This window comes from Myotis yumanensis, unplaced genomic scaffold (genome assembly GCF_028538775.1).
Source record: "Myotis yumanensis isolate MYYU_CA2020_CCGP unplaced genomic scaffold, mMyoYum1.0.hap1 SCAF_5, whole genome shotgun sequence".
NCBI classification, from domain to species: Eukaryota; Metazoa; Chordata; class Mammalia; order Chiroptera; family Vespertilionidae; genus Myotis; species Myotis yumanensis.
The window spans coordinates 1,799,731-1,826,776 of record NW_027223756.1 but is presented as its reverse complement, the minus strand read 5'-3'; the positions used below and the strand labels follow the sequence as shown (position 1 = coordinate 1,826,776).

Below are 27,046 nucleotides of genomic sequence, written 5' to 3'. Positions count from 1 at the left end.
TGAGAATAAATTCAGCAATGTTGCAGGGAACAAAGTTAACACATGAAAATCAATTGCATTTCTATGTACTAACAATGAACAACCTAAAAAGGAAATTAAGAAAACAATTGCATAAAAAAGCATCCAAAAATACTTAGGAATAAACTTAACCAAAGAAGCGAAAGACCTGTGCCCTGAAAACTGCACAATACTGCTGCCAGGAACGAAAGACATGAATACATTTCTGTGAAGACACTCTGCGTCATGCACTGGAACCCACCCACAGTGCTCTGTGGGTTTAATGCAATCACTATCAATGCCTACTTCCGTTCTTGCAGGAAATGGAAAATCCATCTGAACTTCATGTGGAAACTCAAGGGCCCCTGACAGCCACAACCATCTTGCAAACAGAGAAATAGGGTTGGAGGACCCACACTTCCCGATTTCAAACCTTACCCCACAGCACTGACCACAGCAGCCAGGTCCTCGCCCCGACCGACGGGCAGAGCGGCGGGTCGAGTAGGGAGCCAGAGCAAACCCGGCGCATGGGGACCCACAGCTGCTGACAGCGCTGTCAGGACCACTCCCTGGGCAGGACAGTCTCTGTGACAAGTGGTGCTGGGAAAACGGTCATCCACACGCAGAGAATCCAGTGGGACCCTTACTCAAGACCACGTGCAAAAATGAACTCAAAATGATTAAAGGCTTAAATGTAAGGCCCCAAACTATAAAACTCTTAGAAAAAAGAAAAGCCTCAATTGGGTTTATGGGCACCAGGAGGCCAGGCAGCCGCTATGAGAGCAGGGAAGCTGGCCTCCATCACAGGGTGCAAGCCGGGCCTCGGAGGGAGGACACCATCAGCAGGGGAAGGAGGCAGCCTGCAGGGTGGGGGTACCGTTTGCACATCTGTGTCTGATGAGGGGTCAATACTCGGCATATACAGTGATCTCCCACAACTCACAACAACAAAAAGTCAAATAGCCCCACTTTAAAACGGGCCAAGGACTGGAAGGCAGACAGACAGATGGCCGATGGCATCTGAAAGACGCACAGGGTCACTAATCGTAAGGAAATGCAAACCAAAACCACCGTGAGAGCACTCGCCGCCCATCACACTGGCTGCGATTACAAAAGGGAAACCAGTGCGTGTGGGGAGAGGGGGGGATGGGAGCCGCGGGCACTATTCATGGGGCAGTAAAGCCAGTGGCCGCCGTGGAAAGAGTGTGGCGGGTCCTCACACATTAGAAATAGAACCACCCCGGGACTCAGCGCTCCGCTCCGGGCACACGCACATGAGCTGAGAGCAGGCTCTTGGAGAAACACCGGCACAGCCACGCCCACGGCAGCATCACTCACAACAGCCAGAGGTGAGCACGCGTGTCCCTCCGCGCACGGCTGGGTAAACAAAATGCAGCGTCTACACACAAGGAGTATAGTTCATCCTCAAAGGGAGGCAATCCTGTCACCTGCCACCACACGGATGGACCCTTAGCCTGTGACAGTAAGAGGAATAAGCCCGTCACAAGAGGACAAACACTGTGTGAGCCACTGTTAGGGGGGACCCAGAGGTGTCAGACGCAGAGAAACAGGAAGCAGAAGGTGGCTCCGGGGGGTGAGGGAGGGGGACAGGGAGTTGTTTAACGGGACTGAATTTCCGTGACGCAAGATGAAAAGTTCTGGAGACGGGTCACACACCGATGTGAGCGCACGCAACCCTACTGAGCTGTATACTTACAGGCGGTCAAGACGGTCCATTTCATGTTATGGGTATTTTACCACAATTAAACATTTAAAAAATGAGGCCCAGCCAGAGTGGCTCAGTGGCTGAGTGTCCACCCATGAACCAGGAGGTCACGGTTTCATTCCTGGTCAGGGCACGTACCGGTTGCAGGCTCCATCCCCAGTGTGGGGACGTGTAGGAAGCAGCCGATCAATGATTCTCTCTCATCACTGATTTTCCTCTCCCTCTCTCCCTCTCACTTCCTCTCTGAAATCAACAAACTTATTAGAAATTTTTTTTTTTAAATGAGGAAGAAGTGGAAGCTGATATGCAGGGAAAGAAATGAATGAAGCAAAATTACAGAGATACAAAGAGGGGAGAAATGGAGGGGTCTTCCCGCTCCTGACCCCCCAGACTCCTGCCCCTGATTCTGAAGACACTTCCATAGTCTAAGCACATCCTCCATGGGCATCCCCAGCCCCGGTGGGTTTCATGCCACCACAGGGGTCTGGATAGCCACGCACACGTGGAGGACAGCGAGGGACACGTGACACAGCAGCACATCACTTACTCCCTAACGTGGCCAAGAGCTTGGTCTGCGCTGAACGTGGAGAACAGACCACCAGGAATGGAGGCTGCTGGCCCCAGAGAAGCTGATCCTGTCGATAATATAATTTGTTTGGAAGAGGGAGGCGGTTCAGCTCAAAGCCACGCAGGAGAACACTCAGTGGCTTAGGGACACGTCAGCCCCGCTGCAGCAGATGTCCATACATCTCACCGCGACCAGCCTCCGGCCTGGAAATTTACGCTCTCCGCCTCCAACTGGAAAAGAACTGGTGTTTAATTAATGGTCTTGCACCTGATCAATATTGCAAGGGATCATTATTTAAGCTGCAAATGGTAACTAGTCTCAGGGAATATTTTCCACTGAAACGCTTAGCCCTCTAACTGAATTACTGACTTAAAACTTAAGGAGCAACTCCATTACAGACAAATGCTAAAAATGTTCTCTATTGGAGTCTCATTTTTAACAAAAATCTATAGGTGAGTCAAACGCTGAATACAGATTTCATGGCCGTTTATCCTGCGGATGGACGGAGTCCTGCGCCGACTGCCAGAAGCCAGAGTTCCATTCTGTTTGATCCACCGGGCCCATGTGACGCTATTCCTAAGCAGGTCACGGCACCCAGGTCCCTCCCGCCGTTCCCCTCGGAGCACCCGCCACAGCAGGCCTCTGCTCGGAGCAGGGGTGCGCCTAACAAGACAAATGAAGTTAAAACAAGGACAGTCAGCATCAGCAGGACTCTATGGGGGCCTGGGCCGGCGGTTCCACCCGAAACATCTCGGGGCCCCTCCCTCGGACCCGGAGCGGGATCTCGGAGGCGGGACTCCAGAACAGGGGTCCCCGGGGGTCCTGATGGGCATTCCCAGTAGCCAGTCAGCTGCCCCAGAGCAGCTGTGAGAGCGGAGGGAACTGCTGTCAGACCTCGGGCGTGGAAGGCCCGTGAGCCCACAGGCCTCGCAGACCACTCGGCCCGTGGCCCCTGCTGGCTCGTTCCTCCGTCCCCGCTTTTCCTAAGTGAGCACTGACGCCCTTGCTGCTCGTCACCACACGAGGCTCAAGGCGGAGAGATGGAGCTTGTGGGGCCAGGAGCTAGAGGGGACACCGAGGTGCCACACGACTAAGGGGTAGGGGCTGCGGAGGCCCCGACTCCTCACAGCCGCTCTTGGCTCAAGGACACTGGGCCCCCAGCTCTGGAGACCACGTGGACCTGTTTAAAGCCCAGAGGGTGCGTCTACGACTTGTCATCCCGACACATCAGTCATGAAAACACCTCGTTCGATAATCTCTACTGAAGGCCGCACCACGAGAATTTATACGCGCGATCGCGCACACGGAGGCGGCTTCCCACGCGGGAGCTGTTTCCATGTCATCCTGCTAATGTTCTTCAAAGTATCGACTTGGCAACTGAAGCTGACACACGCAGCCTATTTAGACGTGGCGATACACTGAAAGACGTTAAAGACCCGCCACGTTACCTGAGCAGCGATTCACAGTCATACAGCACCTGCTCGAGGAACTTGTCAAACTCTCTTACGCTCAGCGCGGACCTGCCTAGCGCCTGTTTCACTTAATTAGGAAGGAAGTGCGGAGCTCCGGGTGGTCACCAGCAGGGTGCGGGCCATGACGGGAACGCGAGCCTCTGCGACCAGGGCCGCTCTTCTGGAGCGTGGCTGGCTGCCGCGATCCCCGAGTGACGCCCAGCGAGGACGAGCCCTCTCCACGCCAGCAGGAGGCCCCTGAGCCACGCTGACCAGCACACACTCCACCACCTCCCCACGCCCAGCGAGGACGAGCCCTCTCCACGCCAGCAGGAGGGCCCTGAGCCACGCTGACCCGCACACACTCCACCACCTCCCCACGCCCAGCAAGGACGAGCCCTCTCCATGCCAGCAGGAGGCCCTGAGCCACGCTGACCCGCACACACTCCACCACCACCCCACGCCCAGCGAGGACGAGCCCTCTCCACGCCAGCAGGAGGCCCCTGAGCCACGCTGACCAGCACACACTCCATCACCACCCCACGCCCAGCGAGGACGAGCCCTCTCCATGCCAGCAGGAGGGCCCTGAGCCACGCTGACCAGCACACACTCCACCACCTCCCCACGCCCAGCGAGGACGAGCCCTCTCCACGCCAGCAGGAGGCCCCTGAGCCACGCTGACCCGCACACACTCCACCACCTCCCCACGCCCAGCGAGGACGACCTGAGCTGCAATAAGGCTGCCCTGAACCTCCTCCTGCAGCGGCTCGGGGACCCGGGGGGAGGTTCCCGTCCTCGCTGCCTCCTCGTCCGCTTCCTGAGGACATTCCTGGACGGTCAGTGCCCGTGACACACAGAGATGCACGGCAGGGACCGAGCCTTTTTCTCTAGTCTCTGAATGCACCACACGGAGGAAGCAGAGAAATGACTTGCTCATAAGTATAATTATTAGCATCGAACAAAAAAGAACTTCGTGACTAGAAATAGCTAACACTGAGAGGACGCGGGGAAACGCTTTAGATATGAACTGTGTGAAGTAAAAACACAGCGTAAAGCTTTAGAAAAATCTTTCCTATCTTTCCTTGACATTCTGCAAAGTTCCATTTATTGTATCTACATAAGCTCCAAATAATATGGCAGCTCCCTCCTGACAAAGTGCAAACGTTGTCCTTATAATACACAGATGTTTACGATGCTCCTGTGTTCACGCAACCACAATCTGACCACCGCTGCCCCCCGCCCTGCTGGCAAAGTGTACACACTCACCGTCCCACACCCACAGCCGGCGCCCACCGTCCGCACCCACAACCGGGGCCCACCGTCCCGCACCCACAACCGGGGCCCACCGTCCCGCACCCGCAACCGGGGCCCACCGTTCGCACCCACAACCGGGGCCCACCGTCCGCACCCACAGCCGGCGCCCACCGTCCGCACCCACAGCCGGCGCCCACAGTCCGCACCCACAGCCGGCGCCCACCGCCCGCACCCACAGCCGGCGCCCACCGCCCGCACCCACAGCCGGCGCCCACCGCCCGCACCCACAGCCGGCGCCCACCGCCCGCACCCACAGCCGGCGCCCACCGCCCGCACCCACACCCGGGGCCCACCGTCCCGCACCCACAACCGGGGCCCACCGCCCGCACCCACAACCGGCGCCCACCGTTCGCACCCACAACCGGGGCCCACCGCCCGCACCCACAACCGGGGCCCACCGCCCGCACCCACAACCGGGGCCCACCGTCCCGCACCCACAACCGGGCCCACCGCCAGCACCCACAACCGGGGCCCACCGCCCGCACCCACAACCGGGGCCCACCGCCCGCACCCCCAACCGGCGCCCACCGCCCGCACCCGCAACCGGGGCCCACCGTCCGCACCCGCAACCGGGGCCCACCGTCCGTACCCGCAACCGGGGCCCACCGTCCGCACCCGCAACCGGGGCCCACCGTCCGCACCCACAGCCGGCGCCCACCGTCCGCACCCACAGCCGGCGCCCACCGTCCGCACCCACAGCCGGCGCCCACCGCCCGCACCCACAGCCGGCGCCCACCGCCCGCACCCACACCCGGGGCCCACCGTCCCGCACCCACAACCGGGGCCCACCGTCCGCACCCACAACCGGGGCCCACCGCCCGCACCCACAACCGGCGCCCACCGCCCGCACCCACAACCGGGGCCCACCGCCCGCACCCACAACCGGGGCCCACCGCCCGCACACACAACCGGCGCCCACCGTTCGTACCCACAACCGGGGCCCACCGTCCCGCACCCACAACCGGGGCCCACCGTCCGCACCCACAACCGGCGCCCACCGTTCGTACCCACAACCGGGGCCCACCGTCCGCACCCACAACCGGGGCCCACCGCCCGCACCCGCAACCGGGGCCCACCGTTCGTACCCGCAACCGGGGCCCACCGCCCGCACCCGCAACCGGGGCCCACCGTCCCGCACCCACAACCGGGGCCCACCGTCCGCACCCACAACCGGCGCCCACCGCCCGCACCCACAACCGGCGCCCACCGCCCGCACCCACAACCGGGGCCCACCGCCCGCACCCACAACCGGCGCCCACCGCCCGCACCCACAACCGGGGCCCACGGAGCCCCTCCTGGGTTCGCCTGCGGTCGCGGGCACGGGTGCCCACGTGAGTCCACCTCAGCAGAACCACCTGCCGAACCACAGGCCCCTGAGAAATAACAAACGTCATTGTTTGAAGCCGCCAACTTTGGAGGAGGTTCGTTCCGCAGCAGTAGATGCTAAAGTACAGAGTATGGAGCGAGAACGAGATGCTCCAAGTGACAGCCATTCTGGGTTCTCTGGGATGTGAGCCTGAGGGCGGACCCCGGGCCTGAGGGCGGACCCCGAGCCTGAGGGCAGACCCCGAGCCTGAGGGTGGACCCCGAGCCTGAGGGCAGACCCCAGCCTGAGGGCGGACCCCGAGCCTGAGGGTGGACCCCGAGCCTGAGGGTGGACCCCATGGCTGAGGGCGGACCCCGGGCCTGAGGTTGGACCTGAGCCTGAGAGTGGACCCCGAGCCTGAGGGTGGACCCCGAGCCTGAGGGCGAACCCCGAGCCTGAGGGTGGACCCTGAGCCTGAGGGTGGACCCCATGGCTGAGGGCGGACCCCAGCCTGAGGGTGGACCCCGAGCCTGAGGGCGGACCCCGTGCCTGCGGGCGGACCCCGAGCCTGAGGGCGGACCCCGAGCCTGAGTGCGGACCCCATGCCTGAGGGTGGACCCCGAGCCTGAGGGTGGACCCCGAGCCTGAGGTTGGACCTGAGCCTGAGAATGGACCCCGAGCCTGAGGGTGGACCCCATGCCTGAGGGCGGACCCCAGCCTGAGGGTGGGATGCACAGACTAACAGCAGCCATGAAAGGCCTCGAGCTTGGGAGCAGAAGCCCGGGCTCCAGGCGCAGAGCACGGGATGCACAGCTGCCCCACAGCTGACTGTATCTGCTCGACCCCCCACCCGCCACCTGCGTCCGAGGCTCTGCCCATCGGCCGCCTCTTGATCTGGTTGCTCCGCTGTTTCCTGGAGGGAATGTGTCCCTCCCCTTGGTCAGCAGGATGAAGGAGCTGAGATCTGGAACCCAGGCCACATGGCTCGCAGGCCATCGGCTTCCCTCCCAGAGGAGAAGGCCGTTTGTCCCCACACCCCCTCAGACCCGCTGCCAGGACAGAGTCCTCTGACAGCTCCTCGCTGGCACCGTCCTCCGCCCTCCCTGACGCTCCTCCTGCACATCCCACCGCCCTCCACGTCCTACCGCCTGCCCTTCCACAATCTGCTCTTTGAAAATGTGGACAAACGCTCCCAGGAGACTCAGAGCCTTGGCAGCAGCCAGTCTGCCCGCTGGCTGTAGGCCAGAGCCCCGCTCTCCTGAGGCTGGGAGAGGCCTGCTGCCTCGCGCAGGGTCCTCGGTCAGGCACGGAGACGAGGCCGAGCCACCAGCAGCTCGCAGGTGCTCGCTGAGCAGTCAGTGTGTGTGTGTGCGTGTGTGCGTGTGTGTGTCTGTGTGTGCGTGTGTGTGTCTGTGTGTGCGTGTGTGTGTGCATGTGTGTCTGTGTGTGCGCGCGTGTATGCGTGTGTGTCTGTGTGTGTGCGCGTGTGTGCGCACGCGTGTGTGTCTGTGTGCGCGCGTGTGTGTGTGCGTGCGTGTGTGCGTGTGTGTGCGTGCGTGTGCGTGTGTGTGTGTGTGTGGAGGGGGCTGGGATATCACTTCCTCTCGCCTACACGGACCTTGGTTAGCTCCAGGGGTCAGCAATCTCCAGGTCACCTCAGTCCCAAGGAATCCCCATTGGCCACGGTTCCCAAATTGTGGGCCCCCGCCCGTGTGAGGCCAGAGATCTCCTTCCAGGGGCTGTCACCCCCATTGCACCCAAGCATTCTCTGTAGACGGAACAGAAACGGCCTCACACAGACACATCTGCACTATTGTTTTTCAAATGCTGTGACTAAGCAAACAGAGACTGCACGCCTTACTGGATCCACATCCACGTGAGCGAGTCTGCGTGTGCCCGCGCTACCAGCCCCGCTATGCAGTCTCTCCTTCACTGAATAGTAAGAGGTCAAAGTTACATGAATCTCCTCGAAAGTTTTGTTCATCAAAGAAGGTCTTCATACTCAAACAGGCTGAGTGGAAACCACTGCTCTAGTAGTCCTTCTAGAACAGTGGTTCTCAACCTTCTGGCCCTTTAATACAGTTCCTCATGTTGTGGTGACCCCCAACCATAAAATTATTTTCGTTGCTACGTCATAACTGTAATGTTGCTACTGTTATGAATCATCATGTAAATATCTGATATGCAGGATGGTCTTAGGCGACCCCCGTGAAAAGGTGTTCGACCGCCAAAGGGGTCGCGACCCACAAGTTGAGAACCACTGTTGTAGAACATTCTAGAAGTTTCATTTTTATTTTTATTTTTTAAAAAATACATTTTATTGATTTTTTTTTACAGAGAGGAAGGGAGAGGAATAGAGAGTTAGAAACATCGATGAGAGAGAAACATTGATCAGCTGCCTCCTGCACACTCCCTACTGGGGATGTGCCCGCAACCAAGGTACATGCCCTTGACCAGAATTGAACCTGGGACCCTTGAGTCCACAGGCTGATGCTCTATCCACTGAGCCAAACCGGTTAGGGCTAGAAGTTTCATTTTTAGATTGACCTAGAGTAGTGGTCGGCAAACTCATTAGTCAACAGAGCCAAATATCAACAGTACAACGATTGAAATATCTTTTGAGAGCCAAATTTTTTAAACTTAAACAATATAGGCAGGTACATTGTTATTAACTTAATTAGGGTGCTCCTAAGCTGGCCTTTGCTAAAAACGTCCTCAATCTGAGGGGTCGACCTCAGCGAACGTACCCCCACTTCTTCTAACGCCACTTCTTCAAAATAGACTCGCCCAGGCTGAAAACCGACTTCTGCGCACGGGCCACGAAGTTTCAATCACACTGCCCGCCTGCACGTGGTATTTGTGGAAGAGCCACACTCAAGGGGCCAAAGAGCCGCATGTGGCTTGGGAGCTGCCATTTGCCGACTACTGGCCTAGAGAACTTCTCTGGGGTTATCTAACATCTCACAGACCAAAACAAACACACAACCACGTGTCCGGCTGGGGAAAGGTGCCCCGGAGCGCTTCTCGGCCCTGGCACTGTGCACGTGGGTCAGAGAGCTCTTCTACGGCAGGTTACGCTGTAGGATGCTGAGCAGCAGCCCTGGCCTTCACCCACAACATGCCAGTCGCACCCCTCCACCCAGCTGTGGCAACTGAAAATGTCCCCAGGCCCTGGCTGGGGTGGCTCAGTTGGCTGGAGCATTGCCCTGTGCACCGAAAGGTTGTTGGTTCAATTCCTGGTCAGGGCATATACCTGGGTTATGGGTTTGCTCCCCAGTGGGGCCGCATATGGGAAGGCAATCTACTGATGTTTCACTCCCCCGCCCCGCCCCCTCTCTAAAAACAGTGAGCATGCCCACGAGAAAAATGCCAAAAACCCACTGTGAAGGGCATTCTGCAGAATACCTGACCACGCCCTTCCCCTCCAGCCCCCCGAGCTGACAAGGGCACGGAGAACAGGCGAGTGTGAGGACGGGGCGGACGGGAGGGGCACGCAGACACGGGGGCTGCGTGCGGTGCGGTGCCTGGCGGAGCTCCTGAACAGAAGAGGGACACGGAGGCAGCACCAGGGGCTGTGCATGAAGAGGCACCGGCCTCGTGTGTTCTTCGCGAGGCTCCTGTGCAAGTGCTGTCCCTGCAAAGAGAAGGACAGAGGGGCACCTCGCCCCCAAGAGCCCAGTGGGGGTGCAGAGGGCGCCGGTCCCGCCGGTGACAGCTGACAGCAGCGCTAATGACAAGCCCGGCGTCCGTTTCCTCTGCAGAATGCAGAGCGGCGGGCCGAAACCATTTCCTATTCAGGGACTCTGATTACACTTAGATCACAGACGCGGACACACGGGGCCCTGATGGAATCAACACGGCAGCAAGGCTGCGTTCCCACGCAAAGCGGCTGCCCCCCTCTCGGCCCGCAGACCATCGGCGGGCGCTTTTCCCGGGGCCTGTTTGCGATGCTGGCGAAATTCCCGAGATCAATTCCCTTCCGCGGAGGGAAACATGGTCGCCTCCCTCCCAGCCGCTCGCTTCCCTGTCACGGCACATCACCCCGGTAAAGGCTGAGAGGCACTTTCCCTGGCGTGTCACTCAGACCCACCTTCCCCGCCATCTATTTATCACAGAGACAGGCAATTACAGTTTGATTAGCAAGTAATAAATGGTGTCTCTTCCCAGTGCATCGAGCAGAGGCGGCGAGCAAGGACCTTTTCGTGGGATTCACACCCGGACGGACTCCACATGGAGAGGCGTCAGCTGGAGGGCACTGGGTGCAGGGCCAAATGGTAGAACATGGACTAGAAACGTGGAACCCGGAGGTCGGGGGGCACAGAGGTCGAGGCTGAAACCTGCAGCATCGAGCGGTGACTTCCCCAGCTCCCGGCTGCTTCAGAGAAACCAGAGTCTGGTGTTCCCTACTGCCCACATTTTTAACAAATCCTCACCCAGGGATATGTTGATTGATTTTTAGAGAGAGGAAGGGAGAGAGAGACAGAGAGAGGGAGAGAGGGAGAGAGGGAGAGGGAGAGAAGAAAAAAGAGAAGAGAGAAACATCGATCATTTGCCTCCCGCACGCACCCCAACTGGGGGTGAAGCCTGCACCCTAGGACTGTGCCCTGACTGGGACTCGAACCTGCAACCTGTTGGTGCTCGGGGATGACTCTCCCACTGACCAAGCCACCCGCCAGGGCTGTCCAAGTTTGTTAACGTGTTTGAAGCACTGCAGGTTTAGATGTTCAGAAACCTGAATGGCAATCTTGGAAATGATTTAATGACAAAGAATAAAATCAGAAGCAACTGCATTGCACTGAATAAAGCAAATAGCAATAAATATCTTAGAATGCTCTTCCTAACAGAGAATCCAGTTGTTCCCTTAGAAACAGGGAGAGGGCGACAGCTGGGCTTCCGGACTTGCCGCAAGGTTACGAAACATTAATTTCCTACAGGCTAGAGATGCCAATAGTTGAGTCACTACTCCTCATCGCATTGTTTGCATATACCATCGATCTTAATATCCAAACGCATTAGCTTCGTTCTTCGTGCTGATCAGAGTTAATGAATTTTCATAAGCACATCTCACAGTCCCGTCACCGGGACCGGAAGCTGCTGCCAAGCGGGCGGCGTGGCGTTGGCGAGGGGCGGTGGAAGGTTCTCCTGGCTGGTCCGCACCAGGCTGGCAGGGTTTCCAGCTGCGATGTGTGGGGTCCGGAGACTTCCTCTTCGCGGGCATCCGGCCCCAGCCGCCCACGGGCCCACGGGGGCGACCTGCCCTCAGCTCTAAGCCAGCTCTCCATTTCCCCCAGGCCTGCTCACAGCGTCCCTGGTGCTCCGGGATCCTGGCGCCTGGTACAACCTCACCTTCCTCCCAGTGGGCACCGTTTTGTGGTGTGAGCATGTTTTAGTGCGGGGTCAATCGGCTGCTCAATACAGTTGAACCGACGGCCATCATTTCAGTCCAGTAGCACCTGTGGCTCCAATCAGCGGTCACTCAGGACGGGCTCGCAGAGGGGACCGCTCTCCGTGGCCTCGGCTCTGGCAGCGGGGACAGCCCCGGCTCTGCGATCCCTTCAGGGTGGCCGGGGCGCCTGACTCTCCACACGTTTATGTGAACAAGTAGAGGGAAAAGAGTCGCGAGGATGGACTCAAGCTCTTCCATGACAGTGATGCCACCCACAGCACTGCTGCTCTTCTCAGGGACTCTCCACTGCAGCCTCTTCTGTGATGACCAGAAAATGTTTCTCCAAGTATGCAATCTGTCCAGACCTAACTCTCCTCGATTTCAGGGTCACTTAACCCACAGCCCCACGCCCTTCCTGCATTTCAACTTGCAAGGCCGCCTCACACCAGGTCACGGCCGCCTCACACCAGGTCACGGCCGCCTCACACCAGGTCACGGCCGCCTCACACCAGGTCATGGCCAAGCCCTGGGCCTGCGTGCGCATCCCCACAGACCCACCCTCATCCCCGCGCCCTCCGCCTCCCTGCTGAGACCACGGGCGTTTCCCTGCAGCTGGCAGATGCCCGCGAGCTCTCCCCTAACTGAGCTGGAACCAGAACAACCAATCCGCCACCATGGGGAGTGGCTTCACGCCGGGGCGTCTTTCTCCTCCAAGGCCCCCCCAGCCCTTGTGCAGGGAAAGGGTGGGGCTCAGAGGGAAGTCCACGCTGAGGTGGCTGCGGGGCACACCCGGGGTCCGGGCTGCCACCATCTTCTGCCCCTGAACACACTTTCATCTGGGAAGGGGCTCCGCAGCCAGAAACTGTATCGGACCCGGGTGCAGGTCGGGTGGCCATGGGACAGCGGCCTGTCAGGGGCTGTTGGTGGGTACGCACTGCCTCCAGGCCAGGCTCTCGGGCAGGTACCCCTCCTCCCTGCTCTCCCCCCAACGCCAATGGACGCAGGGCTGGTGCCTGAACCACCACCAGGACGGCAGCAGCTTCAGGGCAGGGGCACCAGCCTGGTGTCCCTGTGCCGGAATCTATTCTAACCACAGGCTCGCCGGCACCGTTCACCCAGGACCTCGAAGGTAAGGACAGCCTGGGAACCTCGCCTCTCAGCCCCCAAGGCATAGACTCTGTTGAGACACCATGCTCCTGGAATGTGGCTCAGAGAAGGTCACACGATGGGATTCTCCATCCGCGGCCACTGAAGACTGGCTTTTCCTGCTCAGCCTAGAAGTTCTCTAGGCCCATCCGCGCTGTGTCAGTGGTCTGTCCCGCTATCACTGAGCAGTATTTCATGGGACGCAGGTAGCCGTTTCTTATCTATTCATCTACTGCAGGGCGTTGGGTTTCCTCCAGTTTGGGGCGGTTGCAAATGAAGCTGCCGTGCCTGGGCTTCGTGTGCACAGCCCCCGTGTCTCTGGGGAGGCCCCAGGCGCGGTGCTGAGCCCACGGCAGGTGCGGTTCCGTTCCAGCAGAAACCCCTGCCTGGTCTCCAGGGGCTGCGCTGGCCACACGCCGCCAGCGATGTCCGCACGGCCCGGCTTCTGGGCCTCCTCGCCAGCATGGGGTGCTGTCTCTCTGTCTTACCCATTCTGATGGGTTGGTGGGGACCCCTCATTGTGGTTTTAACTTGCATCTCCCTAATGGGGAGTGACGTTGAACATCTTTCCATGCGCCGGGTGCCGTTTGCGTATTCTCTCGTTTAAAAACTTACCTTTATTGTTGAAAGTACTACAGATGCCCCTTTTTACATTTTTTCACTTGCACATTCTCTTTGCTGAGGTGTCTGCATGTCTCGAGTGTCTTTTCTGACAGCGGTTTTCCTCATGCTGGTTTCTGAGAGTCGTTTCCGTCTTCTACACGCCCTCGCGCAGCGGTCGCCAACCGGCGGTCTGTGAGGTCCAGGTCGGCGACTGCTGCCCTCACAGCCCTTCCTCACACTTGCGCTTTGCCAATATTTTCTCCATGTCCGCTCTGCAATGTTTCTTTTCATGGTCGTTTGTAAACGTTTTGAATTGTAAAGAGTCCACGTTTATCTTTCTTTCTGTTTCATGGGTCATATTTTTGGTATACTCAAGTTGAAGAACTCCTCCCCTACTCTTATTTTAATTGATTTCAGAGAGGAAGGGAGAGGGAGAGAGGAGATAGAAACATCAATGATGAGAGAGAATCATGGATCGGCTGTCTCCTGCACGCCCCCTACTGGGGATTGAGCCCACAACCCGGGCATGTGCCCTGAGTGGGAATCAAACCCGGGACCCTTCAGTCCACAGGCTGACGCTCTATCCACTGAGCCAAACTGGCTGGGGCCCTCTCCTACTCTTATCCCAAAGATACTCTCTGATTTTTCTAACAGTTTTATACTTTTACATTGTGCATTCAAATGCATATTACATTTCAAATTCATTTTTAAAAGTAAAGTACAAGGTTCGTGTCAAAGTTCGCTCCCTCTCTCTGAAGGGCCAATTGCTTAGCCACAATTACCGTAAAGTCCGTCTCCCCTTCGCCGAATCCCCTGCACCTTTGTCAGAAACCAGCTGGACATATTCATGCGGGTCTAGTCCTGGGTTAGCTGCCAGCACCCACCATTACTGCCGTTACAGAGCAATCCTTAATAACGGAGAGAGCGATTCTTCCATTTCATTATTCTTTTCCAAGAACGGTTATGCTAGGACCTTTGCCATGCCATATACATTTTAGAATGAGACTGTCGATATCTACAAAAAAATGACTGGCTTTTGATGCAAATTGTGTTAACCCGATAGATGGACTTGGAGGATGGACGTATTTCCTGCGCTGAGTTTCCTAGTCCTCGAACGAGGTCAGTCTCTGCAGTTACTTGCTTGGGTCTTTTCACAATGTATTCCGCCTCCAGCCTTTCCTAATTCTCAGCACAGAGCCCGTGCGCTTTGCTGGGGGGACACCTGAGGTCTGGCTTCCCGGAGCAGCTGTGAGCAGTACTGTGTTTCCACTCTGGTCTCCACACGCTTGTTGCTATGCAGGCGTGTGACTGGCCTGTGTGTGTTGATTTTGCATCCTGCAATCTTGCCGAAGCACTAACTACTCTACGGCGTTTGGGTAAGTGTGTCTGGATGTTGCATGTACACAGTAAGGCCATCTGAAGCAGGAACAGTTTTATTCTTCCCTCCCAACGGCCTCCCGGTTTCCCTGCCTTACGGTGCCGGCGGACACTATGTCCAACACCAGGGGAGCCGTGCGCCGGCCTGTGCCCTCCTGGAGGGGCAGCACCGAGCCGGCCCAGTAAGCACCAGGCCCCTTGCTCCTCCGTTCCCTTCTATTGCCTTCTTGGGGGTCAGCTGAAGGGTGTTTGGATCCCATCCTGATTTTAATAGTGTTTTTAGCTTCTCATTGTGTACAGTTTTCTTGGTGGCTGCTCCAACGGTTACAACAGGCACAGAGGACTTTCCTCAGCCCGCACGTAAAAACATCCTACCGCTCTACACACGTGCCGGGACCGGCTGCCTCCCCCGCCTTTAGAACGAGGTCGCGTTCCCTCTCGGAACGGCTGGCACCACTTCGGAGCGGCGTCACTTTATCCTTCACGTTGCCAACGTAACTTAACGGACGAATGCGGAGGAGGACGCCTCTTCTAGCTTCACTCGATCCACTTCTCTGCCCGGCTCTCCCTTCTGTAGTTGAAACTCCCCTCCCCAATCCCTTCCCTCCGTCCGGGGTAGCTGCCAGCGCAGGGCCTGGCTCTCCTTGGTCCAAGCGGTCGCCTTCGCTCCCGAATAACATTTTTGCCAGATGCATATACAGAATTAGAACCTGACGGTTCTTTTTATTTTTCAGTTTGAATATTTTTCTTTTTCTTTACATTTCTTAAGTCTAATGATAACCTATCTGTCTCTGAATAGATTTTATTTGGGCGTTATTTGGGATTTACTCAGCTTTTAAAAAACTATTTATGTACTTATTTATTTTTAATTTATTTTTTCCAATATTCAGCTTCTTGAATCTCCAGGTTTGTGGGTTTTTCCAATCTGGGGGGTTTTAACCAGTATTTGTTTCTCAGGCCCCCAGTCGTCCCCTTGCAGGACGCTCATGACATGGACGGTAGATCTTTGGTTCTCGTCTCAAAGGCCCCTGAGGCTCTTTTGGTTCCAGGTCTCCGTTGCTGCTCAGGGTGCGTAGATTCCATTGACCTGCCCTCCAGTCACCTGCTCTCCTTGTCGTTGCGTCTGCGACTGAGCTCGGCCACCCCGCTTCTTATTTCCGTTATAATGTCTTTCAATTCACTAATTTTTATTTCATTCTTTTTAATTTTTTCTTTGCTGAGGTTTTCCATCTCTTCATTTGTTTAAAAAAGAATGAGTGGTTGCTGTTGAAGGGCTTTTGTGACGGCTGCTTGAAACCCGTGTCAAGCACGTCCCACCTCTGCTTCCTCGTGCCAGCGGGCGCCCGGCTCCAGGCCTGGGGCCCTGCTGCGTGGCCTCCGGCACATCGGGGAGGCTGTGGAGACGCCCTCCCAATGGAAGAGCTTATTCCAGCAGCAGTTGGATCGGCTCTGGCCTCACGTGCGGGCTGTCGTTCCGACGACACGTCACTGTTCAGAGCTACTGTGGCCCCTGCATCCTGCCGGCCCGCTGGGGTCCTGCTCTGTCCCTGCTCTGCCGCCTGTGAGGACAGAGGCGCTCCGTAGGCCGCCTGCGACCCGGGGCGCGAGGCCGGGGCTGCCTGGCCTCCGCTCAGTTGTGGCCGGTGCCACCAGGGAGGGAGGTGCCCACTTGGCCCACCTTCTGTCACGGGCGGATGGGACGTGCTGGGCCAAACCGTTCTTGGCTTAGTAACATTTCTGGTACGGAATCACATTAATACATTGATTCCTTTATAGCCTGCAGTTCATCCGCAAAGGTTAAATAAAACCTGAAGTTTGCAACTCGATTTGAACAATTTATAACGGTGGTCTATTGGTGAGCAGGGTACTTTAATATCTCTCATTAACGGATGCTAATTATATGGGCGATTATTTTGGAATCTAGCGAGCAATAAGGACAATTACAATCTCAGCATTGGACAGACTTTAAGTCATTCCTGAGAGGTCGAACCAACCGAGAGATGAATGTCCCTCCACTTGCTTCTTCATTTATTTTTTATTTAATTGAGTTTTAATGCTACATAATATTGATTCACAACTTAAGAGATTAGAATAATAATCAATCTGAGCCCACACTGCATTCTCCCAAAGCCCATTTTAACGCCTAAAAATTGGTGCCATTTATTAATTTCATTGCATTTGGCACTTAATTAGAGCCCTCGATGTGTGAGACCAGCACACAAAACAACTCATTCCGGCCCCACCGGGCAGCGACACCCCGCGAGTGCAAATCTCCCACGGCCGATGCTCCAGCTTCTGCACAGCCTCGCCTTTTAGAGAAAATGCTCAGAGGTTCATTCTGTGCAGCAGCGCCTGCTTCTGAAATAAATACATGAGTGGGGTCCCCGCTCCTGGAGGCCTGGACCCGCTGCCGTCTGTCCTCCGTGCAGTAATGTGGAATAAGTGCATGAGTGGGGTCCCCACTCCTGGAGGCCTGGACCCGCTGCCGTCTGTCCTCCGTGCAGTAATGTGGAATAAGTGCATGAGTGGGGTCCCCACTCCTGGAGGCCCGGACTCGCCACCATCTGTCCTCTGTCCAGCAATGTGGTGAGGACACGCCCACCCACTGACCCGAGGGTCCAGAAGGCGGAGCACGGCAAGGACATGCTTCCGCGGGTATGAAACGCACAAATAGAGCACCAGTCTTCTCTCAGGTTCGGGGGAAACTGAGTCCCAGCGAGGGCCAATGACCAGTCAGTGACTAAACAGGGAATCAAAAGGCAGAAAGGAGTGAAAAAGCCAGCAATTACTTTGTAGTTCTATTGTGCCAAGGCCCTTATCGCAAATATTATTTCACTTTGTTCCAACCCGAGTAATTGTCCTTCCTCTCTTACAGTGAGGGCACTGCGGCCACAGGTAACCGGTGCCGTCTGCAGTCACGGTGCCGAACGCCCGGAACCCGCCCGGAGCTGTCCCCGCTGCTTCCAGCTGCCGGTGGCTCCCGCCTCCGCCATGGCTCCCGATGCTGGAGCTGGGACTCCCGGCTCCGTGCTCTGCATTCTGTCTCCAGGGAGGGCGGTGGCGGCCCACTCCTTCCTCGCTGCTGGCTGCACCCCTGCCCGTCCCGGTCTCTGATCTGACATTTCGACGTGTCTGGGGACGGGATGAAGCGGCTTAGGAATCCGGGTCTGAGGCGCCCTCTCTGAAGTCAGCCGCGGGTGAAGGTGGCCTCCCCGTGGCTGGGCGCGGCCTGCTTTGCCATCCGGTTCTCAGCTCTGTCCTCCATCGCAACGGTGACTGGGTCTGTGACTCGCCCACGAGTGACAGGCTGTGCCCACAGTCACTGTGCAGGAGCAGCGGGCACAGCACTGACCAGCGAGCTGCTGAGAGCTTTGCTTCCAGAGCCAGTCTGCTCTCCGGAGGGAGCGCTGGTTCCCATTCCCCCAAGGAGCACATCCTGGACGGGGCGCGCTGGACGGGACCTGGCGCCAACGGGCCTGACCCGGGGAGGGGACATCGGTGTGAAGGCCTCTGCTGCGCTTTCTGTGCCGCACACGCCCGTCTAGGCCGCGCCCCACTCAGTGCTAACGGACGTGGGGAGACAGGCAGCGGAGGCGTCCCAGACAGGAAGGCGATGAGCGAAAAGCTCCCGAGGGAACGCGCGTGACGTCATTGACACCCCCCCCCCCCCCGCCCCAGGAAATCCTTTCTTTCTTAAACGCTGGAAACCCTCCTTACTGTTAGGCACTGGGTGTCCCTGAGCAGGGCCACACCGGCAGCCCGACTGTACGTACACGGAGCCTCGGTCCCCAAAGGCTCTGAGGAGAAAGTCGCCCGGCTGCTCCCAGCGGAGGAAGACAGTGCCTGTCACACACTCACTCAGCCTGAAGCAGGTGCTTTTCTCGAGGATGTGTTCCCATTTCCTCAGCTTTTTATTTTACCTTTTAATTGACTTCAGAGAGTGAGGGAGAGGGATAGAGAGATAAAGCATCAATGATGAGAGAATCACTGACCAGCTGCCTTCTGCACACCCCACACTGGGGATCGAGCCTGGAACCCGGGCCTGTGCCCTGACCGGGAATTGAAGATGCACAACCACTGAACCACACTGGCTGGGCCATTTCCTTAGCTCTGTGAGGGGCTCCTGCACCCTCTGTCTGCCCACAACCTCCCGATCCTCCGACTAGGGCTCCTGCCCCGCCCCAGGGATGCAGCCGGCCTCCTGCTGACCTGAGGCTCCCCAGCCTCCGGGGCCGGCTCCTCTGGCTATTCTATCCCCTGAGACAGGCTCGGCGCTACCAGAGTCATCACTGTTTGGGGCACTGAGTCTGGGGTTTGTATCTTCAAAGGGTTTTGGGGAGCAAGGTTCTAACCCAAAGCAAGGAATCCGATGGCAAGTCTGAGGGTCCGGGAGACGCCGCGAGGCAACTGGGGGATCACAGGGCCACTGGGCGTGTACTAGCCACAGCTCCTCTGCTCCGGGCTCCCTGGGGTCGCCACCCCACAGCCCGAGAGGCTCCGACCCGGTGGTTCGAGGGCTCCTTCATGTGCTTCGGGAATCAGCACCTTGCTAAGCCACAGCCAGTCACCAGCACCCTCCCCAAGTCACTCTGTCCCCTCCCTCAGTGACGGCTGTGGGTAACTATCGTGTTTACTGTGCCTGCCTCTCCCCCTAGCCCTCCGAGGAGGCCTCTTTTCCAGTCTCCGATGCACCCCGGTGCCACCAGCGCTACGTAAACAGTTCACGGCAAAACAAAGGCGCCCTCGAAGGCAGGGATGATGGAGGCAGGGCCTCCCAGTTCATGGAGATTACACGCCCTTCCGAGGAAGAAGGGCATCCGCAAAAACATTTAGAAATGTTGTCATGTTTTCAAAAGTCGAATCATGCTGCTTCCTGCGACAAAACAGAAAGCACAGCAGCCTCCTCCAATTACACAATTTGAACCTTTGGACATAAAGCTATTCCACCTTCTGAACAATAAAAATTGCTATTGAATTAGAGTTGATGAATTCACAAAAGCACCTCCGGAGAGCTCCCTGGAATAAAATTTAATTTTAAAGTTTGAGATTGACAGAATGTAAAAGCACAGTTCTCAGATATGCTCTATATTTCAGAGGAGAATCTCTGCGCGGCCACATGAAGCCAGAGTGATGAGACGGCAACCAGGCAGTTATAAACGATGCAGCGTCACTGCCCGTGGGAGGGCCAGGTGATGTGGGGACAGGTGGTCACGGGCCAGGGCCAGCTCCCTGGGGCCTGGGCCATGTCCTCAGGTGCCGGCGGGGCTCCGCCAGGACTACGACCCATCAGCCTCTCGAGCTTTCTCCCTCACCTGGCAGCCCTCTCAGCCAAGCCGTGACACAGCTACCGGTCATCCCCGTGCACAGGCGCCCACCGCCTGCCGTGGCTGCCGCCGTCCTGCTCCCGCCTGCAGTGCAAGGGGAGCCAGGAGGTACACAGACAACTGTGTCACTAAGTGAACCACTGAGACAGAAGAGAAAGGTTGTCCCCGCCCTGGCTGGTGTGGCTCAATGGTTAAGCATCGCCTCATGCACTAAAAGGTTGCAGGTTCGATACCTGGTCAGGGCACATGCTGAGGTTGTGGGCTCATCTCCAGTAGGGGGTGTGCAGGAGGCAGCTGAGAGCTGTTCCCTCTCACATTGATGTTTCTCTCTCCCTTCCTCTCTCTAAAAATCTATAATTTTTAAAAATCTTTAAATAAAAAAAAGATTTTCCCTAAACAGCTTGCTTTCACATAAAAACTAGAAACAACTCCAAGCAGATCACCGTCCGCAGTAATTTCAACATGTGAGTTCTAATTAAGAAATCAGACTCGGGTGACGGGTTATTTTCAGTGTCGTGAGAAAGCATGGAATCCCGGGTGACCAGAGGAGGCGGGTTATGACGTGTGTCTAGAACGTGACAGTCTCGCGTGAGCTGCTCGATCTGCAGGGCGCAGAGGTGGTTCCCACCCCCGCCTCTCGGGGGCCCAGGAGGGGCGACAAAGCGCGAATGTGCAATGAGGGACGATTCCCGCCGTGTCTTCCTGTCTGTTAGCCAGACTCTGCGCTGGAGAAGGAACCCCGCCCTCCGCCCGTCCTGAGAACCGTCACTGTGAGAGGCACTGCTAGCGGTACCATGTGGTTCATCAGAAATGTTAGAGTTTTAATAACATCTCTTTCCCCCTCTATAGTCAATGTATCAAACAATTTCTAAAAACGTAGCAAATGATAAAAAGTACACAGGCCAGGAGACCCTTTAAGTTGTGGGGCATCTGGCACACGCTCTGCTCCCGGGAGCCGTGACGGGGTCGCGTGGAGTCCCGGGTGACGCACCAGGAGGAGGCGCCGCCGGTCTGACCTGCTGGGCCCTGGGGAGCCCGTGCCCCTGCGACATCCGGGCAGCTCGCCCTGCGAGGTGGCTCAGACGTTTCCAAAGCCCCATCTCAGGCCAGCGGCTAAAAAGCACGAAAGCATCTGTTCACGCCAAGAACAAAGACAACAAAACTGCAACTTGATGGACAGCAGCCAAAGCCAGGCGCGTGGGCGGCCGGGCAAGGGTTTCGGGTGGGACCACCCTCCCCCAAGGCCCCGGGAGACCCCGCGGGAAAGCACATGTTATTTTAAGTGATTGTGGGTCCCGGGGAGTGCAGAGGAGAGAACGGCGCCTCCCCGTTCTCCTGATCGACACACTTTCGTGGACAGGGGGCATGAGCAAGCCGGACACGGAGGTGGGCACAGGGGCCTTCACCACGGGTGGAGCTGGCTTCACCGCTACAACCAGGACCTGGAATGTTCCACGGCCATCCACCCTCCCCCGCAGGCCTTGGCAGACACTCCCCCTCCCTAAGCCGATCCCACAACTGGTTCTTTAAGAGCTTGCCTCCGCACGTGGGGGCTCAGGCAAGCGAATCGTCCAGGAGCCGAGGGTGGGACGGCCTGTTCTCCTTCAGGACAGTCCCCGAGCCCCTCCGAGGGCTGCTCTTGAGGAGGCTCCCGGGAGCTGGGCAGCACCCTGCGGTCTGGACGGACCACCCCGGGCCAGTGTCTCTGTAGTGAGGACGCAGAGGGGCCCTCACGATGGAGCTCCCACGAGCGGCTGGTGCACGTGTGTGGACAGAGGCATCGTCTCCCTGGGATGCACGCTCAGGACTGCAGCTGCGAAGTCCAATCCTCAGTGTGTGTCCAGTTTTTTAAAAAAATATATTTTTATTGATATCAGACAGGAAGAGAGAGGGAGAGAGAGAGAGAAACATCCATGATGAGAGAGAATCAGGGACCGGCTGCCTCCTACTGGAGATTGAGCCCGCAACCCAGGCATGTGCCCTGACTGGGAATTGAATCCTGACCTGTAGGTTCATAGGTCGATGCTCAATCACTGAGTCACATCGGCCGGGCTGTCCAGTTTTCTCGTGAGACCGCCAAACCGTCTTGCAGACGGCGGCCCTGGCGCCTCGTCGCCGGTCCCCGGTCCTCACCGGGATGCACTGTGTCACCACTTCTCACTGTCGCGGGTCCAGCGGCTACTCAGTGACATCTCATTGTGGTTTTCATTGTCTCTCATGGCTCATGGTGTTGGCCATCGCTTCACGGGCTCACTGGCCACCCACACATCCCCCTTCCTGAAATGTCTGCTCACAACTAGATCTGTTTAGTCGCAGAGTTTTCAGAGTTCTCTGCGCATTCTAGACACGAGTGCTTTCCCAAACACGTGGCGGGCAGACACTGTATTGCCGTCTCCCATGTGGCTTGCCACTCCCGGATCAGGCTGTGTGGCAGAGAAAAGTTGTAAAATGTATCGATTGTTTTCTTTTCGGAGCCAGGCCTGCGGGGCTGGAGAACTCTTCCCCATTCCCGGCCCCAGAGGTCTCCTGCGATGTGTCCTCCGGAACGTGGAGCAGTGTTAGTGTCACACTTACCCCCACGCCTCTGAGGTGACTATAACCCGGGGGTGGGGCAGGTCAGGGTGTAGTTTGCCTGTGGATGGGCCCAGCCCTATTGGTGGCGACTGCTCCTCCGCCACGGCTGCTGCTGCCGTGCGGCTGCCTCTGCGTCCCCCCGTCCGTCCACGGGTCCGTGTGTCCCCGAGCCGGGCCACAGCGCGCACACTGCAGCTGGACGGTGCAAAGCCAAACGGGGGAGAGCGGCTCCCCCTCCATCCTTCCGATTCAGACTTGTTTCAGCTCCTCTGCTTCCGACGTCTGTTTGAGAATAACCTTTCCGAGGCCGACAGAAATCTCGCTGAGGTTTTGATGGGAATTGCACTCAACTTGGACATCAATTTGGGGGAAATTGCCTGCTTTCAACCCATGAACACGGCCTGCTTCCCTGTGTTTCAGGGCTCGGATTCCTCTCATCAGTCCTGCGCAGCTCTCAGCTTCAGGCCCTGGCCACATTTTATTAGATTTACACTAATTCCTTTTCAAAGCAGCTGTGAAAAGTATTGTATTTTTTATTTCAATTTCCATCTGTTCACCAGAAATGGTGCTGTTTTTTATATGCGGATCTGTGTCCCGTGACCTTGCTAAACTTACTTATTCTGTGAGTGATGTGTGTGTGTGTGTTCAATCCTTGCTCTGCTCTGACCCTCTCTCTCACCACTTCCAGGCGAGGGGAGAGCTGGGGTCCCCGCATGACTCCGTGGACACTCAGGGGTGGAGGCAGGCTCCTCATCGCCAGGAGGGGTGTGAGTTCACGCTCCCGGGAGCCTCTGGGAGATCCCCTGGATGGGAGGGGGTCTCCTGCACAGCCTCACTGAACAGCGGGAGGGATCCTGCCACCCCCGGGCCGGGTGAGAGTCCCGACTCTTCACTGGGCCTCCTCTGACCTGAGCCCGGGACGGGGAGGCACCTCGGTGCCAAGAGAGCAGCGGCAGGCTCCCCACGGCTCCCACTGGCCTGCGCTGTGCGGCTTGTGGGCGTGGCCGGCCTTTTCTGTGCTTCGCTGGAGGCAGTGGTCACTGCGCACCAGGGTTCTGTCTTGCTGGGCGGCTCCCACGGTGTCCTGTGGCTGGAAGAGCTGGCTTTCTCAGAGGCGTTCTTTCGTCTGTGCCCACTGGCATCTGGGTTTCCTCTGGCACCCGGTCCCAGACAGACAAGGCCAACGGGAGGCTCGGGGAAGCCCACGCACTGCGTCCCAGAGCCCGAGGCGTGGCCGTCTCCACCCACCTGCAGTGTCCTGTGTCGCCGTACATCCTGGTCAGGGACTGGGCGTGCCTAGACGGAGGGACGGGGACAGCACGCCTGGCATCGCCAGAGCAGCGGTCGCCAACCGTGGCCCGCGGACCCCTGGTGGCCCGTGAGGTCCGAAAGGCTGGCGCCCGCTGGTCCAGAGACGAGTTGAGAAGGTGCCTGGCAGCCTTCCCTCCTCCACAGACGGAGGATCCGCAACAAAGACTCGGGGCCTCAGCACAGAGCACGGGGGACAACGAGGAGCCCACTTGGGGGCAACGCGGGGAGAAGAAATGGGTGAGTTATGAGCTGCTCACCGAGTGTAGAAGTAAAACCAAGGACCGCATCTGTTTGCTTCGGGCAACAGATAATGACCGTCAGGTGGAGATGATCAGAGAGCCTGCCGGCAACGAGAAGAGCGCGAGGAAAGGGAGGGTCAGGAGTGTGCCGATGCCCCTGGCCTCGGGAACAGAGAGGAGCCTGCCAGCCTCGCGTCCACCTTTAATGAAGCCGAGCGGAAGCGCGTTCTCCTGAGCCAGACCTCGCTCAGGTCCATTAGTGCCAGAGGAAGCCTAATTGCACAGGAAAAGCAGAGGCAGCAGCTCCGAGCCGGCCCGGGCGTCCTAAGGACACTGCACACGGCGACGGGCAGGAGCGCTGAGCAGTGAGCACCACACACTTTGCACAGCCCGCTCTCCCCCAATTAGCCAACAGCCTGCTCTCCCCCAATTAGCCAACAGCCTGCTCTCCCGCAATCAGCCAACAGCCCGCTCTCCCCCAATCAGCCAACAGCCTGCTCTCCCCCAATCAGCCAGCAGCCTGCTCTCCCGCAATCAGCCAACAGCCCGCTCTCCCCCAATCAGCCAACAGCCTGCTCTCCCCCAATCAGCCAGCAGCCTGCTCTCCCGCAATCAGCCAACAGCCTGCTCTCCCCCAATCAGCCAACAGCCCGCTCTCCCCCAATCAGCCAACAGCCTGCTCTCCCGCAATCAGCCAACAGCCCGCTCTCCCCCAATCAGCCAACAGCCTGCTCTCCCCCAATCAGCCAACAGCCCGCTCTCCCCCAATCAGCCAACAGCCTGCTCTCCCCCAATCAGCCAACAGCCCGCTCTCCCCCAATCAGCCAACAGCCTGCTCTCCCCCAATCAGCCAGCAGCCTGCTCTCCCCCAATCAGCCAACAGCCTGCTCTCCCGCAAACAGCCAACAGCCTGCTCTCCCGCAAACAGCCAACAGCCTGCTCTCCCGCAAACAGCCAACAGCCTGCTCTCCCGCAAACAGCCAACAGCCTGCTCTCCCGCAAACAGCCAACAGCCTGCTCTCCCCCAATCAGCCAGCAGCCTGCTCTCCCGCAAGTAGCCGGCCAGCGATGGAAGGCCACAGCCCCGCAGCTCATCGCCACTCCTTCCCGAAGGTCCAGGAAAAGCCAGTGAAGAGTGGCCGGCACGCCCTTCATTCCCGCCTGGCTCATTACAGGACCTGGTCAGAGATGGACAGGCAGACACATCTGGAAAATAAGGATTTCTTTCCCGGTCCTCTGCCTACCCCCGAGAACCTGAGGCCGCATCTCCCTGTCGAGGTCTCCAAAGGATTCCTAACGAGGGCCTCGCTCAGCACGGCCTCCGAGGCACGGCCTGGATGTACCACACACCGCGCCCCTCGCGTTCTCTTTCCGGGGGTCCCAGCTACTGGCGTGGACGCCGCGGGGAGCAGAGACAACGAGACGTGCTCCCTTTACAGAGCAGCGCTTTCTCCTGATTAGATTTTGGTCTCTAAATTCAATACACTGTTTAATGAGATAATTAGAAAATCCATAAATAAGGAAATAATTAAATATATTATTTCTTTCATTCTTTAATTTTTTAACGTTGTTTGAGAAGTTTGCACCTATAAAGGATTAGAGGTTTAGATAATCATTACATTAAATACAGCTAGTGTTGCTTTTTTAACGACCTTCGATATAGACGAGGAGCCGGAAGGAGAGAGGGAAGCACGCGCTCTGAGGAAGACGGAGATGGCCATGTGTTTCAGAGCGTCATCGCCAAGGGCTGCAAAAGGCTAATTAGCAAAAGGCAAACAGGCTCCTAAAAGCAGCAGCAAACTGAATACATTATGATCCCAATGCACACATAAGCATACATACACATGTGCACACGCGCGTACACACATGTGCACACATACACACATGTGCACACACACGTACACACATGTGCACACACATGTACAAGGAGACACAGAGGGCAGGAACGCTATCAGATGCTAACAACAGTTGTGCTGTGAGTGGGTTAGTTTAGGTTATTTTTTCCCCTGATACAGTCCTACATTTTCTAAGTTGTCTATAAGGTTTTATAATCAGAAAAAATCTTTTAAGAAAATAAAATCAGAAATTCTTTGGGGTCTGATAGGAATAATCATTATACTTGCAACAAAAAGTATTTATACAGTCATTTATTTAATGTCTGTCTCCCTACCCAACTATGAAGTACATTAGAGTAGGAACTCCATCCACCATGCTCACAGCTATAGTCTCAGTGCCTGGGGCACTGCAGGGACCTAAAAATATTCACGAATTAATAAATAAACAAGGACGGGAAGGAGGCAGGGAGGGAGGGAGGGAGGGAGGGAGGGGGGAGAGAGGGTGGGAGGTAAGGAGGAAGGAAGGGATGAAGAAGGAGAGAGGGAGGGAGGGAGGGAAGGAAGGACAGAGGAAGGGAGGAGGGAGGGAAGGAGGGGGAGGAAGGAGCTGGGAGGAAGATGAGGGAGAAGGAGGAGGCCATGGGAAGCAAGACCATGGTGAGTCTGAGCACAGAGCCCCCTAACCATCAGCTCCTCAGGGCGTCCCCACGGGCTAACAGGCGACCTGGCTCTGAGCCATGCTGAGCGCAGGCTGTGGGACGAAAAGTAGATACACGAGACTCACTTCTTACGGGTAACGAAGGGGCGAACACACACTGAGGCCCGTTTCCCGCCTGACCTGGACCTACTCTGAGCACAAGGGAAGCCGCCTCGCAGGAACCGTCCGACG

The 27,046-nt window shown here is 57.4% G+C and overlaps 1 protein-coding gene across 1 annotated transcript in view; it reads right to left on the bottom strand.

The window, feature by feature from the left end:
- Positions 1 to 27,046, bottom strand: part of SDK1 (sidekick cell adhesion molecule 1) — a 279,805-nt gene that overhangs the window by 213,760 nt on the left and 38,999 nt on the right.